Consider the following 17,971-nt stretch of genomic DNA (forward strand, 5'->3'; position numbering starts at 1 on the left):
CAGTTGTATAGGGAAAAGCAGGTCATGTTAATGTGCTGGTTGTTGGGTTTAGGGTTAACATGTGTGTATCGAGGCGGCTGCAGAGACTGCATTTGCACAGCTGGACCCGGTGCTCTAAGCAAGTCTGTTAATGCCAAACATTGCAAGGAGATTTACGACGGGCTGCAGGCACCAGGGATTAAACACAATGCTGAACCTTAGGTCCACAGGTCTAAACCAGACCCACGACCTTTCCTCCTTTCCAGCCACAAACAATTTCCCTTCCTCTGCATTTCACCCACATCTCGCGCTTCCTGTCGCACATCTGTCGTCACCGTTACGGTGATCGTCAACTTCATTTATTCACCAAATGAAACTGAAACTTTCATTTACCTAATGAGTTTTTTTGTGGGTTCCCTCAGCAGAAGAACGTAATTCTTCAACCAGGGACCATGCAAGCTGTAATCATACTAATGGTGGATATCAAAGAGGTTATTGAATCACCCTTTTAACTGTTTGCATATGTTCCTCCCTCACTCTTCAGGGAGGCCTGGCTTCTTTCAGATCACCGCACAAACTTTCCCCCTTCTTCCCCCCTCAAAGAGGCAGCCAAATCATCATGCACTGAGTTTACCTTTGTGACAGAGTCTAATGAAGGCAATTTGTGGCACCAGTGCAGCAGGTTATTATGCACCGCAGAATATGGCAGTTAGTTATGCCCTCATACGTGCCAGTGTTCTGTGGTTCCTCCCAGATGTGCTTGTTGTATGTGTCAGTAGACTGAATCGCAGGCTCAGACAGTCATACAGCCAGGGGCCCACAACAGGCCCGAGCATAGACCCCAGGTACTCAAGCTGATCTCCTCCGTCTTTGTGCACATTGCAAACATTCCAGAGGAGCCGAGGGAGGATCATCTCCATGGACACACGAATGCACACAGGCGCTTCTCAGGCAGGCAAGTGTAAGGAGTCCCAGCTGTGTACACAAACCATTGACTGAGTTGGCTGAGTTCTTACTTCATGATATTTAACCTTTTTAAACTTGGGATTATCAGTATTAATATTGATGAACATTTCAAAGACATTGTATGGCATTTAATGCTTATTTCTGTAGCGTTCTAGCTGAGACTTAGACAAGACATGCAATATAGCTTCTTTCTTACTTCTTAACTTCTCTGGAGGGGCTGTATGTGAGAATGCAAATGTCTAAAAATGTTGCTCCGGACATCGTCCACAACTTTCCCTGCCAGCACCTGATTAAAATGCCTGGAGAATGTCCAAGTGAGCGCATGTGAGAATACATCAGGACAATCTCCAGAGAATTCGCAGTGAGCGAGTGGGCGTGCTGATGACTGCAAACAAAAACACTGCTTTCCCAATCTGAAATTATCTAACTAGGCTTTACCCAAAAGCCACAGTATGTTCCGGAGATTTTCCTGGTTTTGTGAAGGTGTCTGACTCAGACAATCTTCTGCTGCAGACATCTTGCAACGTTCATGTCTGAAAACAGCTTATATTTGTCCAATCAACACAGGCAAGCGTTAGTTATCTCAGCTTAGCTATCTGGGTCTAGACAACATCTGCCTACCAAAGGTCACCAATTAACACATTCTATCTTGCTTTTTTTTTTATCTGCACAAAAACTGAAGTATACAAAAAGACACACTGTGGTTTATGTGCCAGACTATTTCTTGGCCAGGGTAACTTCTCAAAGTCTCTGCTGGTTGCCTTGCAACGGCATGGCAATAACAGTTACCTCTGAAAGTAACTGTTCCTGACCAAGAAATAGTTCAGGCCACAAGCCCTGTAAAACTGCTTGCTGATAATTATGGACGAACAGAGCCCCGCAATTTTTCTCTCTCAGAATTTCTAGTCTTTAAGCTAAGCTAATGTAACAGGCTGCCAGCATCTTTGTATTGAAAAGACAGATGTATCAATCTTCTCATGCCACTCTCATTAAGAAAGCAAATAAGCATTGTTCCTTGAATGTTTGACTATTCCTCTTAACACTTAAATCATTAATTCAAACAAAATGTCAAAATATCATCACTCAAAAATTAGAATGCTTAGAATTTCTTTGACAGACTGTAAAAAAGCCAAACAGTTGCTAAATTACACCAAGTATAAAAGGCTGGGTAAGAAAAGTTTTGCCAGACACCAGGTGACTGACTGACTGAAACTGTCCCTTTTCCCAAGTGGACCTGCCATGTGCGAGCAGACGGACACAACTGACATTCTTTCAGTGCAGGGGACTTCCTGTGCATGACTGAATGATTTCATTATGAAACACAAGGGGGAGAGTCACTTAGCCACAGTTGGATGGATACGGTCCACAAAGGGTAAACTAGGGGGCTTGGGCAACAACTGGAGGGAATTTGGTAGTGGTAACGGGCTGCACATCCAGACAGTGGTGGTGGGCCTGGAGAGCTGGCACAAAGCATGGCTTTGTCCAAACCACCGTTGTAAGCATAAGGTCAGGGCCTTTCTCAAGACAAATTAGAAGGTAATGAGTAACAGAAGTGGGCTGCACATTCCTCAACTAATAAGCAGGAAAGTACTAGTGACCTCCTCTGTTTTCATCTCAGCATGTCTAAATTAAGTTAAATCTAAAGACGTACTGTCCATTTCTCCGTCTTTACCTGCAAAGTTGGTGATAGGACAAAGTTTTGGATTTTTTTGTATAGCTACAGGTCACCACAAGTCTACTACGCACCTGGAAACATCACAAGGGACACCCAGCTCTTTTAATTTCTGCCAAATGGATGTTCTTTTACAATCAGCTGTGATAGCACACAAGCGTATGATGAATGGGAGTTAATGAAAATGTGAAAAGTGAATTGAGAAAAAGGTTCAAAAGTGAAGGTGAAGTGATGGATTGTGTGTCAGGGCAATGAGTGTCTCTCACACGACCATGTAAAAACTAAAACAGATTCCTCCTTTCATGAACAAGAGATGTCCATAAATTCTGATGTGGCAATAAACTTAGCGTCCTTGTGTTGAGAATGTTTTTGTGCCTGGCTCTGGTCACATGGGAAAGACTAATACATCTGTCCAGCTGTTGTCCAGCCTCTCAGGGCTGCAACGCTTGCAGATTATGGAACAGATTACAGCTGCCATGTCCCTTTCATCCCAAATCTGTTGCTGTTATTGTTTTAGGTTTTTATTTTATTTATTCCACTCCTTCACAACAAGCAGCGAGTCAGATTTTGATGTAGGCTAATGTATGTTGACAGAAATACAGCAGAAAAAAGACTTGTGACATTGTGATATTGCTCATTATATCATCTAATTGCATAATTAGATAAGGAGCAGTAATATAGCCTACCGTATGTATACAAACAGAAAGAGATCTGCATATAATCCATTAAACTGTTTCTGTAACAAGAACTGTTTAACCTCAGTTTGGATTCCCTCTATGTTCCCTTAATACGATTTGCTTCATGCCAGTCATAGCATACATAAAAATAAATCCTGATTAATTTCACCACTTAATTCCATCCTATTTGTTATGCTTTGTCCCTCGAGCTGTCTCCAAAATGTCAGAGCATAGCCTGCAGAAAGTCATAAGCCTCATTTGATTTAATGTAAAACATTAGCATTTTATAAAAAAAGAAAATAGGTTTACTGCCACATTCCAGAATGTGAACTGTACATGCCGTGACATTATGAATACATTTTCTGTGTAATGATGGCTTTCAACACATTTAACAGCACATTTAAATGAAAAAGTTTGCCATAGTTTTAAGTCAGAAGCGCCAAATGGAAAGTTAGGAAAAGAGCTAAATTCAGCGTGTGCTTTATTCCACCATGGAGAACGTGTCTTGAAATTCTGTTTTGTTTATCTAATCTAGGATTACCCAGGCGTGACATTAGCTGCTTTGTAAGAACCTTGTTGTGTTCAAATGCCCCCCCCCCCCCCCCCCAGCTTCCATCCTCTGTACATTAACTGAAATGTTGCACAGCATTTGAGTGACATGCTTGAAGGATTTTGATATTCCTCTGGGAGATGCCTATTGAAACATCAGTACAGTCAGTGGGCCTGTTTCAAGTACATACACTTTCATTAGTATGCATCGGAGTTCATCTCTGTGTGATTTTGAATTGGCATGATTATGGAAATTACTCTTTTGGTGGAAAGAATGACTGATCGCATTCACGGGGTGATTATCTATTATTTTTGCTGTTGAATGGGATCTTTTTCACGGCCACCTGCACCTAGCTGAGACTGTGGCCGTTATTAAGATATTTATATGCAAATGTTGTGAGGGGAGAATATGAATCATCCCCACTGCCAGACAAAGAGTTGATTGGTCCAAATTAGCCGGCTGGACATATGGTCATGTGTGCATAACAATGATGAGAGGAAGACTTTTCTAATACTTAAAAGGTGTATGCAAATGCTGCACCATTTGGACTGCTGCATACGACTGCTACCGCATAGCATTTATGAAAACCTTCCGTCTACTTAACAGCATAACAGTATCTGTTCATACTTTTTTTGTCTAGTGGAGCTTCTGGTTTTTTGGTTTTTCTTTGGTGTGCTGCGACTGTGTCATAAGAGATACGTCCTCTCCATGCCTGAAGTGCAGAGAGAATCGATATACAGAAGGGCAAGAGGACGTGTGTGATACTTGATGACAAAATACCTTAAGCCTGCTGAAACAGCACATTTTTTCCTGCGGGCTGACCACTTGCTTTTTGAATGTTAGTGTTGGCTGGAGGCTGTGCCCTGTCGTGTGTAGCTACTCGCCGTATAGTCGTTTTGAATTATAGCACCCAATGGCTGCGCCGGTGCTCAGTAATTTGGTCATTTCTATGTAAATTGCCCTCTTTGCCACCATAACAGGCTGTTGTACCATACAAATGCTCTGGCTAGCTATGTTCCATAATGGTACACTGTTATACTGAAATGATTAAAGCTTAATGTGAAAAAATGTCATGACAGTCAGTCAGTTAAGTAGATAAGTCGACCGAAGCGAGAGGAGGGAATTTAGCAGCAACGAAGACAGGCAAAAGAGGTTGGAAGTCGTTTTGGGCTGTGTCCAGGTGTTGGCCTCTCTCTTTAGAGAGGGAAGAAGGAAGTGCTCACTAGAGACAAACATTAGGGGGGGGTTATGGCTGACTCTGCAGTATCATTGTCATTTCAACAGTGGATACGCCTTAATGAAGGCGAGATGGGACTGCCTATAGGATACAGAAGAATGGGGCAATGTATAAACATTGTGATGCAATTATATACATATAACCTAATAAAAGCTTTTGTGATTTCACGGCTATCCCACTGCAGGATTTCATAAACTTAGACCCTGTTACAAATCTCGGCAGCACTGCAAGTCGGGCTATCTCAGCTCCCACGACATTATTATCCTCTCTGTCCTTGGCAACAATATCACATGATGGTATTGTTACTTCGACTTATCCAAAGAAAATCAGTTTTCTGTGTACACACTATCTGTTGTCATAGAGATCTGTCATTTTGAACAATAAGTAGTGTCTTTTTCCCCCCCACAAGGCTCAAGGGCATCTTGGTATTGTGCAGAAATATCGTCTGTGATCGCACGAACTTAAAGGTATCCTGTCAATTTTTATTTTTTAACCAGTGGACCCCGATAATGAGATGCATGCACATGCACAACAGCAACACGTCTGGTTCACAGTACTCCACTGATTGACAAAAAAGAAGAGCACAAGCTAACAAAGATGCAAACATTTACTTCAGTGTTTGTGCCTTGAGAGCAACTTTGATTAGAAAATTAATGGGGTTCCATCTTGGAAAACAGTCTCTCTCAATACTTCTATGATCTACGATGATATATGTTGTCGTCTTACATCCACATCAGGCGAACAGAATGGCTGACAATGACAGGGACTATCTGGCAGAGACTCAACTGGGAAGAAAAAAGTGGACAAAACCGATACATTGTCTCTCCCTTGTATTCTGTGGGACAACTTTAATTATAAGTTATAATGTACACTTAAAAGACATGTCTTTCCTTCCACACCTGTAGCCTGACTCATCTCAAATAACAAGTCTGAGAGATCCAGGCCTCCCACGCCAGCAGCCACTGCAATTATACTGTACTCTGACACGACTGCAGGGTGAGCCTTGGTGTCTAGCACTTCATGACACCCTTACGTTACCCGAAACGAAAGGGAGAACAATACAGGGTGTAGCGGTTCACATCCTACCACTTTTGAGAGTCAATTCAAGTAGCAAACACTCTGAAAGGGTTTAACCTTATACTTTGTACAACACACGTCCTTTGGCAACACTACTGAAATGCTGAACGTGGGAGATTTCGGTAGTCTCTCAACAAAACAAAAAAAGAGCACTTGACAGACGAGGCGGGATACAGAAAAATTCAGAGAGCCCTATCATTTTGTGAATCAGCAAGGTTGAATTCCACAAAACAAGGCTTTGATTTAGTGATGTGGCTCCCGTCCTTGTTCCAGTTTTATTAGGTCTTCTCTGCTTTCTGTATTTTTTCTCTCTCACCCTTGTCCCTTATTCCGTTCCTTCTTGCTCATTCTGCTCCTTCCCATCCATTTGGCCTGTGCAAATATTGCCATTGTGAGATCCAGCGAGCATTGATTGATTGCGGGAGGGGGCAAATCATCTGGGCTAGTTACAAAGATATCTCCCACAAAATCAATGCCACTGAAAGACAAACTAAATCCTTTTAGGGTTCCACAATCCCTTGTAATATAGCACTCTGTACCACAAAGGGAATATACAGTATTACATCTCCTTTACTTTTTCCCCCCTACTGCTTCGATTTTTGAACTACCTCATTTATTCTATATCATTTATCCTTTTAAAGAGAAAAGAGGGAGTTTTATTGGACACTTGAGGTTTGAAATATATCATTGTGATCAGCTCGTATGTATGAGTCAACTCTAATGGCAAAATTTATAGCCTCCCATCAGGTAATGGATCGGATATAGAGATTGGCTAAGAGATGCGCTAATACCAAAAAAAATGACATCTCCAGCAAGGGCAAAGAGAGTGCGACAAAGTGAATGATTAATTTGTGTGTTGTTGACTTTTATGTTCCTCCTGCTTTGAATTTATGTTCCTCCTGCTTTGAATGTCACAATGTCAAGACGACATCACAGTTGTCACCTTCATGGTTTCATTACATTTTCTTAAAACACACACACCCATTCAAGAACACACAGTGAAATAATTAGTTATTAAATTTTCCTGTTGCACATCAGAAAATTTACTGACATCGGTTTTGATCGTTCACTATATCCCTTCCCCAATTGATGATTATCCAATTACAGCACGATCAAGTGGTTTACATTGGTTATGAGTGAGCAGCCAAATGGTTTGGAAGGTATAGTTTTTTTTTGTGTTTGTTTTTTCAAAAACAAACGGACTGGTTAAATGGATTTAACCAGTGTTTCTCGAACTGGGTATTGGACTACTATAGTGAGAGGTGTTGATGACTAGGGAAAATATAGAGCAGTACTAAATTGAATTAATGTGAATTCTGTAGGGAAAATAAACAAACTGACTGTTTACTGACTGCTATCGTGTTGGCCTGACTTGTTTCCTTTATTCCCACACAATTATACTTGTCTCCTTTTGTATTTGTGGCTTCCACAACATTGTTAATTATTGTTAAAGAAAAAAAAAATACTCAAAAGATTAGTTATCAATTAAAGTTATTGGTTTCATTAGACTCATACATGTAATATGTGCACAACATGTAGAGCAAGACGCTAAAAGAGAGCCAAGGACACACCTGGTGCACAGATTCAAATAAACCTCTGCACTCAGAGACAAAACAAGTGGAGGGCAATGTAGTGACTGTGCTGGGATAGGGACAGGCAGATGGGTGACTGAGTGTGCAGGCTCAAAGCTTGCTGAGCAGGAACAGCGGAGTCAGGCTAGGCCACGACCCCAGCCATGTTCTGTTTTTATAACCCCCAGCCTTTCAAAATCACCCCTCCGTCTGCCCCCAAATTCTCTGCAATTTCTTTCCATCTGAAGTTGCTGCTGGACACGCAAGCCGGTACTACACGCTCATGATCTGGTCACGTAAAGGTAGAAAAAATATGTCTGTGGGCAACGCGCATGCCGGCAGCAGAATTGGATTTCATGCTTCTTCCATGATTCAAAGGGCATATTACCCACACCTAAGATAGTTGACCAGCAGAACTAATCCATCAGTTTTGTTGGCTGTCAACATGTTGCTCTTCATAGGTATAACTATGCCTGAACACCCCCCTCCTTTCCCCATGCCTGTTCCTCATCACCCCGCCCAGGTGCTCCCATAACTCACCGGGCCTCAAATCCCACGTGAACATTCCTAAACTTCAGAGGCACATCGGCAGATGAGAGCCTGGATTTATGGCTTGCTGATGGGGGGGTGATAGGGTCCACTTCAAAGTGGAGGAAGCGTTTGTTGTTGTTCTCTCCAGCTCTTATTGGTGCACACATGCACGGCTCTCTCTTCCCCTCTGACAGCTGGAGTGCTCAGTCACCGGCTTACTCACAGTCACGCAAACAGTTATTTTAGCTTTCATTTCTTCTTCTTTTTTTTGCTACAACATGAATAGATATAGGTGGAGTCTTGAAAGTTTGCCTCTCATACTCTCGCACGTTGACGACATGCAGAACTATTACAGTCACAATTTAGCCTCTCATTTTTCATTATATTGAAGGTGACCCTTCAATGATTGCCTCCAAGCTTTTTATTATTGCATCTGCATAAAGTATTTCTTGCTCTTAAATGCCACTTCCTGCCGCACTATAATAATTTATTTATGTGACTTTGCCTATAACATTATAGGTCACAGACAACTGTGTGAGTGCGTGGATGTGTGCATCTATGTATATTTGTATATTGTATGTGTATGTGTATGTGTTTGTATTTGGGTGTGGAAGGGACCCCCCCACCTCCCTCCATTTCCCAACCAGCTCGTGTTTCGCTGCAGGGGCCCGCGGTGTGTGAGGTTGATGGATGTGTAGAGTGGTGTCTTTCCTCTAAGCCGGATATGTAATGAACCCTGCTTTGCCTCTGTAACTTTAGGGCTGATTGATTACAAACAAAGACCATTCAACATGCAGGGGTGCTGCCACAATGCAACATAAGCTTTACAGATGAGATTACACATTAAACATGAAGAAAGACACTGTGGCTGTCCACAGCGAGCCGATTCTGAAAGCTCTGTTATCAAGGTTTACTTCAGCCCACGAGAGTTATCAGCAAAGACTGGAATGGAGCTGGATGATGACTGATATAAAATGAACACCTTCATACTGCAGTGTCAATAATGTACCAAAGTTTAAACACTCACTAGGATTTTCCTCTTTGAGTTTCCCAAATCATTGTAAAGGTGGAGAGCTGATGAAACTGGTGGCTGTTATTCACAGTAACCAGGGCGATCCACAAGGCTCCAGTCCTCCCGCTGCTTAATCACACCACTGTTAGTTCACTCTCCTCTTTCTTGTGGTCTGGCCTACCAAATAAAACCAGCCAGGCATTACCAAAAAGCAAAATCTGCATTTTCTTTTCCTCAACTTTCAGAGGAACTTTGAAACTGAAATATTAGCATGATATCCATTTCTATATGTAATAATAATAATAATTATTGTTATACATTTCAATGGATAAAATTTGTGTTTTTGCCAATCAGCCTACTTTAAATATCTCTCCCAAACAGAACCAAAATGCTTTGGTGGTGGCAGCATCTTACTACGGGGGTAGCCAGGCGAAGGCCAGGCTTGAGGAGGTGGAGGAAGAGTTATCTTGTCTTGGTGTAGCATCAGACAAGTCAGGAAGTGAGTGCCCACAGCCTCAGGTCGGTAAGGAAGAGACCTCCTTGGATAGCTCACAAGGCACATCATTTATAAAAACTTCCAAAGCACACCTTGACATGTCATAATAAATCATCGTGAATAAGACAAATTTCAAGGCACACCAGTGTGTGCGATGAAAAACTAATAATGTGATTTACAAAGTGGGAGAGGGAGCGTGAGAGCACAAGAGACTAGTTGGCATCCAATAGTGTTGCTGTGTGACTGTCAGCTCATATGGAATAATTAGCATTGATTTTGCCCCAATGGGATGGAATGAAGCACTAACGGTTTGCCTTTGTATCATCGGATATTGGTTGGTGTGTGCCAAATAACTGGATATGTCTATGTATAAATGATATATGTTTATGATACAATCAACATGTAGCCAGATTTTGGTTTGATTGCTGATTGTATTGTAGAGAGAGGCGGCGAGAACAGGAGGAGAGAGCGGAGGAGATGGAGAGTGTGTCAAACCAAGGGCTACTGGAAAGGAGAAGAGTATCACACTTACCACAGCATCTCATGGTTCAAATTTGTCAAAGTTCTAAAGAAGCCCTTCTCACACAATAGAAGCAGCAGCTATGAGACCAGGGTTGGTCAATTTCCAAAATAGAATTAAGCATTAACAACATTCTTTTCTTAGGCTTCTACTGTTGCTGCTGAAACTAAATATAATCAAGTTGAATGAGAACTCAGGGATTGCACCTTTTGGTGGAGCCCATTGTCTCACGTTCATTTCAGGTAAAAATCAAAATCTGATCTGCACCAATGTGTCAAGATCCTAACAACTCCTCGTTATTGAGGGTGAAATAATGGGTAAAATGGCAATTTTATTTCAAGTTAAATCTACAAGGCAGTAAAGAGTTTAATGGGTCTGTATACAAAATACTGAGCACCTGTAGTTACCCTGTTCCAATTTTGTCTCTGCGTATGCCCTCGCATTGTTTTCCATCTCTGCCCCTTGCAGGGGTCCTCGCTAACGTGCCCCCTTTCAGTCATTGCAGAGGAGCTTCTGCAAAAGCATGATGCTGGATACGTGCGTGTGCGTAGTTGAGTGTGTTGCTGGCCCTGAGGTGACACACTGAGGGTATAAATAGAGCAGGCCAACAGATCGCTGTGCCAGACAGAATGTGGCATCTGCTGTGCTGGGATTGCAAAGTGTTTGAGAGCCACTAAACACCTCTCCATTCCTCTTCCCTACCCTCTCTCTCTCACACATCTTGTACGCCTGTCTGTTGATTTCCACCCTCTCTCGCCCTCTTTACCTATATCATCTTCCTCTGTCCCCCCCTCCTACTAGTCCCCTGTTTTCTCTGTCTGTTTCCTTCAGTCCTCCCTTACTCTATCTCACCCCCCTCCCTCCTCTCACATACTGCCACACATCTGCTGCCATGTGTTGACTGTTGTGGAGCAGTACCATTTTCAATGTATGCTATAAGATCCTAGTTCTACACACAGAGGAGCAGGAGAGGGGGAAGCGAGAGATAGGAACAAAGGCAGATAGTTGGCCCTGCAGTAGTTAACATCAAAGCCCTGATTTCATATTTACAATGCTTTGACAAAGTCGTCTACTGCAATGCTATGCATGTCCCATGTACAAAAACAATTTAATCCCGTGGGATTACATGGTGCACTTGCGAGGCAATCTTGAGCAGGAAGGGCAATTCTGTACGCACAGGAGATAAAAGCAAAGTCATTGTGATTCTCAGCAGGTTATTTCCCACAGCCGTTTATTAATCCTACTGATTTTGCGATTCATTCCCCTGCTCTCAGTGAAGCCATTACAAAGTGACGGTAACCCCCCCGCCCCCTCCATGCCACATGTTGCAACGTGCCATAGCATATTATGCACAAATGCAAAAATGCACATCCAAAACAAAACATCCAATTGATACTTTAAACCCACAGGCCCCCTATACATTTGCGCTCCACAAAGACCAATTAGAGAGTTCCTTCTGGTGTCAGTGTACTTACTGTATTCATTCATCTACCAGGTTTTTTTTTTTTTTATTTATTTCCCAGATGCACTTAATCTCATAATCTGCTTTTCCTGTGACTAGTGTTGTATTCATTCAAAGACGGGAGATAAACAGATTGCACAAGCACACGTGTGCACTGTTCACGTGCACACACACAGACATGCACACGGCTCCAGTGTCATTCATATTAAGGCGCTTAATTGTCATTAGATTTCCATTTTTGAAATGATTCATGCACTCTTTCTACTCCCCGTCCCTTTTTTCCCTTTTCATCCTATATCCTTTTACTCAGCGGTCTCCGCGCTCTGTGACAGGTAGTCTTCCACATTTGTTTGCTGACTCTGCGCTATGTCCACCCTCTGGCAGCTCAATAATTGTTTTAGGAGTTGATGTTGGACACAGGCTGTGAAAGACTTGCAGCAATACATGAAGTAAAGAGGAGGGGCTGCAATCAGGAAGATGGGGGACTGTCCGACCGTCACTCAGAGAATAGCGGCAGGTCAACTTTTCATCCTTTTGTTTGCTCGCAGGCAGTGTTCTCGCCTGTGAAGACGAAATTCAATCTTCATCCTTTCACTCAGTTCTTCTCTACTCTCCACATTACCCCACCCTTTTGACAGAAAAAAAACTGTCTCTGCTTCTGTCTTCTAAACTGCTCTTCCCTTTTTTCACTCTTCTTACCCGTCTCACTACCGTCTTCTTTGTCACCACTCGCATCAGTCACACAGGCAATACGCACACACACAAAAGACTACTCCATTTCGTTAGGCCTCGAGCGTTGCTGTTTGAGTGAACATTGTGTGATTGTTTTACGCCTTTAAATCTGTAATTACCTCAGCAATTGTGCCAAATGTACGCTGACGCCATTATCTTCCCCCATCCCCAAGTTTTACAATCTGACGAGGAAAGAAATAAGGCTCATGTTGCCACCTTTTGACTTAGGTCTTATGACTTAGGTCAGCTTCAACATGATAGGACAATAAGAGGTTTGTGATGTCAAAGGCTTTGCTTTAAAGACCAGTTATCCTATTTCTTTGAGAAATTAAATTCCCTTTTCTTTTCCTAACAAGAAGTGTGTGGAAACCCTTAAGTCGTTACCAGAACATTCCAAATTGCGAAGGCCTGGCAGCCAATTTTAAATATTCAAAGGTCTCATCTTTTCTCATGTGCCTGTCGTATGTCGTATATGACGTTTATACACTCACCTTGGAGGCGTCTCACTTTCAGCGTTTTGTAAGCCGACAATCAAGCATGAGCCACATAGGACGCCATCTGGGAATTTGGAAGATTGGAAGGCCTTTGGCACGGAGAACTTTCCAGGGCCACATCATTGCCAGGATGCCATACGTCAGGGGGCACAGAGGAGCATTGTGACCCGGCGCCCACGTTTAGGGGCCTGCTGAGAGGGACCACAGAGGGAAAACACTGAATGTCATTGTTATATAGTGCCAATGATCTGCTCTGTTTGCTCTGCCATGATGTCATGGAAGTTAGTGGTCCAGCTGTGGCCAAGCACGCATGACTGTTGAAAAAGGCTTTTAATCTTAGCATTGTGAGTCAATGTTTATTAGCGCAGTCTTGCATGTCAGCTCTATTTAATTGCTCATTTGAATCTGCAGCCATATTAATATTTACATACAGTATCTCTCAAATATTTGGAAGTTGGTGATCTAACCATATACTGTTAGTGGTGTGTTCTCCACTGAGCTTGACTCAGGGGCAAGTACGCACATGTTTTGCCACTGATGAAGTACAGATGTAGCGTGTCATGAGTAAAGCAGAGACATAACAACCTTAGACAACCGCCCACCGTGTTTGACTCAGTTTTCAGTCTTAACTGAGAAAGAGACTAAGAATAGACCTGGATACACAAAAACTGGTATATATGCTGGTATGATGTTGGTATTGTTGGCTAGAACCAGTTTTGCAAATTTCCTGATGTGGGTAATACTTGAAATAATATAAGGGAAATTTCTGTTCATGAATCTTGTTGGTGTGTGGTATTATACAGCAGGAAATTTCACTTTCATTTGTCTGGAAAATTGTGGTAATGGTGATGGAGTTATTTATGCAGTCTTGCTTGTGAAAATGACGCTGTATACCATTTCAGTTGTATAAAACCAAAATAAATAAATCAGTCACTCTTACAAAAACAAAGTATGATAAGGTGCAGGTGTCCCTTGTTGCCCGACTCTTTCTACCTCCCAACAAGCTAGGCTATATATTCAAAACTAATTAAAAATGAAAAAGTAATCCCCACATGAAATTCTCCCCCCATGTGCAACCAATGAATGAAAAGACTACTGATGTATGATACATTTTAAATTGCTTCAGGAAAACAAGCCCATAAGCTTAATTGCTTCCACACACTGAGCTGGGCAGTGAGAATTCAAAGTTGTCACGTTAGCTGAGCTGGATGTTTGATTCCGAGCCGTCGTCCCCCGACGCCCCGTTTCTGCAGCTCTGAGCAGAAGTGGACTGTGAGCTCTGCAGTGAAAGTGCTGGTTGCACATCACTGCCATACTACTAGTGGTGAGAGACAGTTGCCGTGTTCACGGAGTGTGTAAGAGGCTGATAAGAGCAGCGTTTAGATCAAATGGGCGTAGGAGAGGGAATATATGCCACGGCAGTAATGGTGCTTTCCTGGTTCATCTGCTTTGTGTTTTTCAGCCTCACTTGTCTATTTTGTCCATCTGATATTGTTCCTTATTGGTCTTTCTGTATCATCCACGTGCATAAAAAAATCAATACCGATTCTTAATCATCACAAATAACGTTGTTTAATTGCTAGCAAATCCAAGGAGTCACAATTCATTAGATTCGGATAGATATACAGATTTACTTAACAATTCTTTCTAGTACATTCTGTAGAACCTGGGCTTATAGAAAAAGGTGTGAGTCAGTACTCTCCTACAGTCAGACTTTATTTTGCCATGTTTGCGGAACTTCGACAACATTAACACAATTCCAACTTTGGAGAAGGCAAAAAAAAAATATATCTGTCCTAATCTAAAAGGTTTAGACATTTCAACATGGCTAGAAGTATAAAAACATCCTCACACCTAATCTGAGATTCATGCACCAATATTGTGAGAATAGGCCTTCTGCTCAACCACCACCTTGTCTTACTAACTTGAGTAGTCTTAATTTTAAGAGAGAGCACACAAAATATTTTTTTCTCCTACTTGATAAGAGAGAAAGAGACAAGGAGGCAAGAGAGAGAGAAAGAGAGAGAGAGGGAGAAGAGGAAGGTTAGGCAGAGAGAAAAGAGATTTGTCCCTTTAGACTGTGATGAATTGGTGCTTTGCGTGATATATATATGACAATTCAATGTGGACATATTTATGATGTGGGGGAAAAAAAGAAATACCAGCTGCAGTGCAGCAAATTAGTAATGGATGACTTTATATGTATTACAGACATTACAGGCTTTGCTAAGGGGGAACGACTGACAAAAGATTTTTTACTTATTTGAATTGCTGTACTGAAATGTAAGAAAGAACACTTATGTACCTTCTGGGCCGATTTCCATAAACGGAGTGAGCACATATTGCAGATTTTACAACATTTTTGATAGAAAGATTTTTGGAGAATGGTGCTCTTCATTTTCATGTGTGCTTTCCTTACAAAATTTTTTTTTCTACTTCCCTCACCTGCATCGCAGTCTTTACTGCGACTTCACTTCCTCTGATTAATCTTAAATTGCATGTCCCCCCCCACACACACACAAAACAAATATTATCCAATCTCACACAGCACTTCACATAATCTCATTCCTTACTTGTTCATGTTCAAGATCAGGTTTGAACGGGGTTTAAGGGTTTAATTCAGCAACATTTCATGATGGGTTTCATGAATCCACAAACAACCTTACATAACAACACACTGATTCTGATTTATGTTGCACAGCTATGACAAGTTAGTGTTGGAAATTCAAGTGCATCCTGAGAAAGATCCAGAGAGCAAATAAAGTTCTGGGAGACAGAAGAAAACTTCAACGGAGAGGCGCGCGCCCGCTGTAGAAACACACACACACACACACACACACACACACACACACACACACACACACACACACACACACACACACACACACACACACACACACACACACACACACACACACACACACACACACACACACACACACACACACACACACACACAAAGAGCTCAGACCAGTGCTCATGCACTGAAGGACGTTTTATCTTGAGACCAACAACTAACCCCATGCCAATAATATAATCTTAAGACTTACATTAGGTAAGTGTTTTCTGTCTGCTGTGCTTGTCTGCCAAAGCCCCCCCCCACTTCATTCTTGGCTGGTGTTTCTCACAGCTTGATGTTTTTTTTGTAATGCCAGCTTCCAAGCACAGGCTTTTTCTGAGCTGTAGAAACACAATTTAGGTAAACAAATCTAGCTCCTATTGCTTGTTCCATTTTTGTTTCCCAACAGTCCCTGGGTAGAGAAAGAATAATTTGCAGTTCCTATCAGTAGTCATATATTGTATTCATATTGAGTGCTTATTCTCACAAATCGCAAGTCAATGAGCCTTTTAATTGTTTTTGTTTTTTGCAGAGTGCATGATGAGGCTGCCTCTCGCTGTTTAGCAGAGCCTGATGCAGTGAAATATTCTAAATCAAAGTCAGTTGACCATTTAACTTCACCATGGCCATGAAATGTGGGTCAATAGCATAAAATAATACACGTTTGGATGTGATTCTACTGTAATGTGTGTGTGGTGAAACAGTTTGTGCTGTCAATCCCGACAGTTTCAGTGTGAAACGTTAGTATGGCATTAGCAAGTGTCATGGCAAGGCAAATTAAATTTTTGCCAGAAGAATATATTTTCATTGATTCATCTTTTCGGTTTATGGTCTTAGATTAAATCTTTCCTGGTAGCAATCTCTCTGTAAGTGTTATCCACTTCAAAACAACTCTGATAATATTTGGCAAAGGACGCACCATCATCCACATAAAGTGGATGCTGCTGGAGGCTAACTTGGAACGTGGCTTACGGTTATTTATGGCGTGCCATAGAAATCAGAGCAACAGTCAACAATTCTTTGCCAAATACCGCTTGTGTGAAGCCCAGCTCAATAGCCTCTTTAGATCTCTCTACAGTGAGCAGCTTGTTTTTCCTCATCTCTGCCTCTCTCTCTCTCAAGACCTCTAATCCTGCTCCATTGTCCCTCAGTGCTGCTTTACGGAGGGTAAGGATGTGAACAGAAGGGGAACATTATAATTATAAACCCCCCATTAACACCTGTGTTAAAATTCACAATGCGTTTACTTTTCCAGCTGAAACTTTTCCTGTATTCACACAATAAACACATCTTAGTTTGGTCTAGTAGCTGTCACTTCACTTTGCTGTAATTTCTCATAAATGTATGTATTCTCAAATCAATGCACTACTCATTCCAACACAGTTAAAATGCTCACTGGTAAAATAGGAGTGCATTTTGTGATATTAGCATATATTGCTTTCGTTCTCGTTGTCTAATCCCCCAAGGAACCCACAGGGGGATTCATCCCATTTCCTGGCCCTAGTTATTGCCTTTATTGTTAATAGAACTCTTGCATTGATCATTCAAAATAAGTCGCTGCATACGTTGCCAACGCAGAGAATGGTGCCTGGAAGAGGCATACGACACACACTTCCCATGCAAAACTTGGGATCGATAAAAACAACCTTGACAGGAGAATGGGAGCACCTTTTGGAGACCGGGGGGGAATTGGCAACATAGGTGAAATGGTGAGTTGAAGCCAAATTGTGAAAATTGAATGTGAGGGGAATCATTATACCCATACTGAAATAAGTGTATACACCTTACCTATAAATCCACTTCATCACAAACATTAAAACCAGCACGGTTATTTGTGCTTGTGTTATTGAGCGCCTTGTCATTAACTTAAATCTTTATGGTACATCATCCAAAGTCCTGAACAAACTTCACTACATCCAGAACTATGTTTCACCCCTGCTCACTCACCCCACATCGCCCCTGTCCTCCAGAAGCTTCACTTCACGCTTCCTGTTCCACAACGGATCCCCTTCAAAGTCCCTCTGTTCTCTCTCAAAGCCCTAAATAAAAAAGCCCCCCCCCCACACCTCACTAACCTGCTTTATCATCACACACACGCACGCACACACACGCACGCGCACACACACACGCGCACACACACACACGCACACAGCCTC

The 17,971-nt window shown here is 42.0% G+C and overlaps 1 protein-coding gene across 2 annotated transcripts in view; it reads right to left on the bottom strand.

The window, feature by feature from the left end:
- pamr1b (peptidase domain containing associated with muscle regeneration 1b) overlaps positions 1 to 17,971 on the bottom strand; it is a 61,622-nt gene that overhangs the window by 43,127 nt on the left and 524 nt on the right. Inside the window, exon 2 of one of the 2 annotated variants that reach the window (XM_035641406.2) lies at positions 12,974 to 13,167. The gene's annotated coding sequence lies outside the window, so the exon portion shown is untranslated. The remainder of the gene's footprint in view (positions 1 to 12,973; positions 13,168 to 17,971) is intronic. The other variant, XM_035641407.2, reaches the window with a different exon arrangement.

The sequence above is a fragment of the Scophthalmus maximus genome, chromosome 7 (genome assembly GCF_022379125.1).
Source record: "Scophthalmus maximus strain ysfricsl-2021 chromosome 7, ASM2237912v1, whole genome shotgun sequence".
Classification (NCBI taxonomy): Eukaryota; Metazoa; Chordata; class Actinopteri; order Pleuronectiformes; family Scophthalmidae; genus Scophthalmus; species Scophthalmus maximus.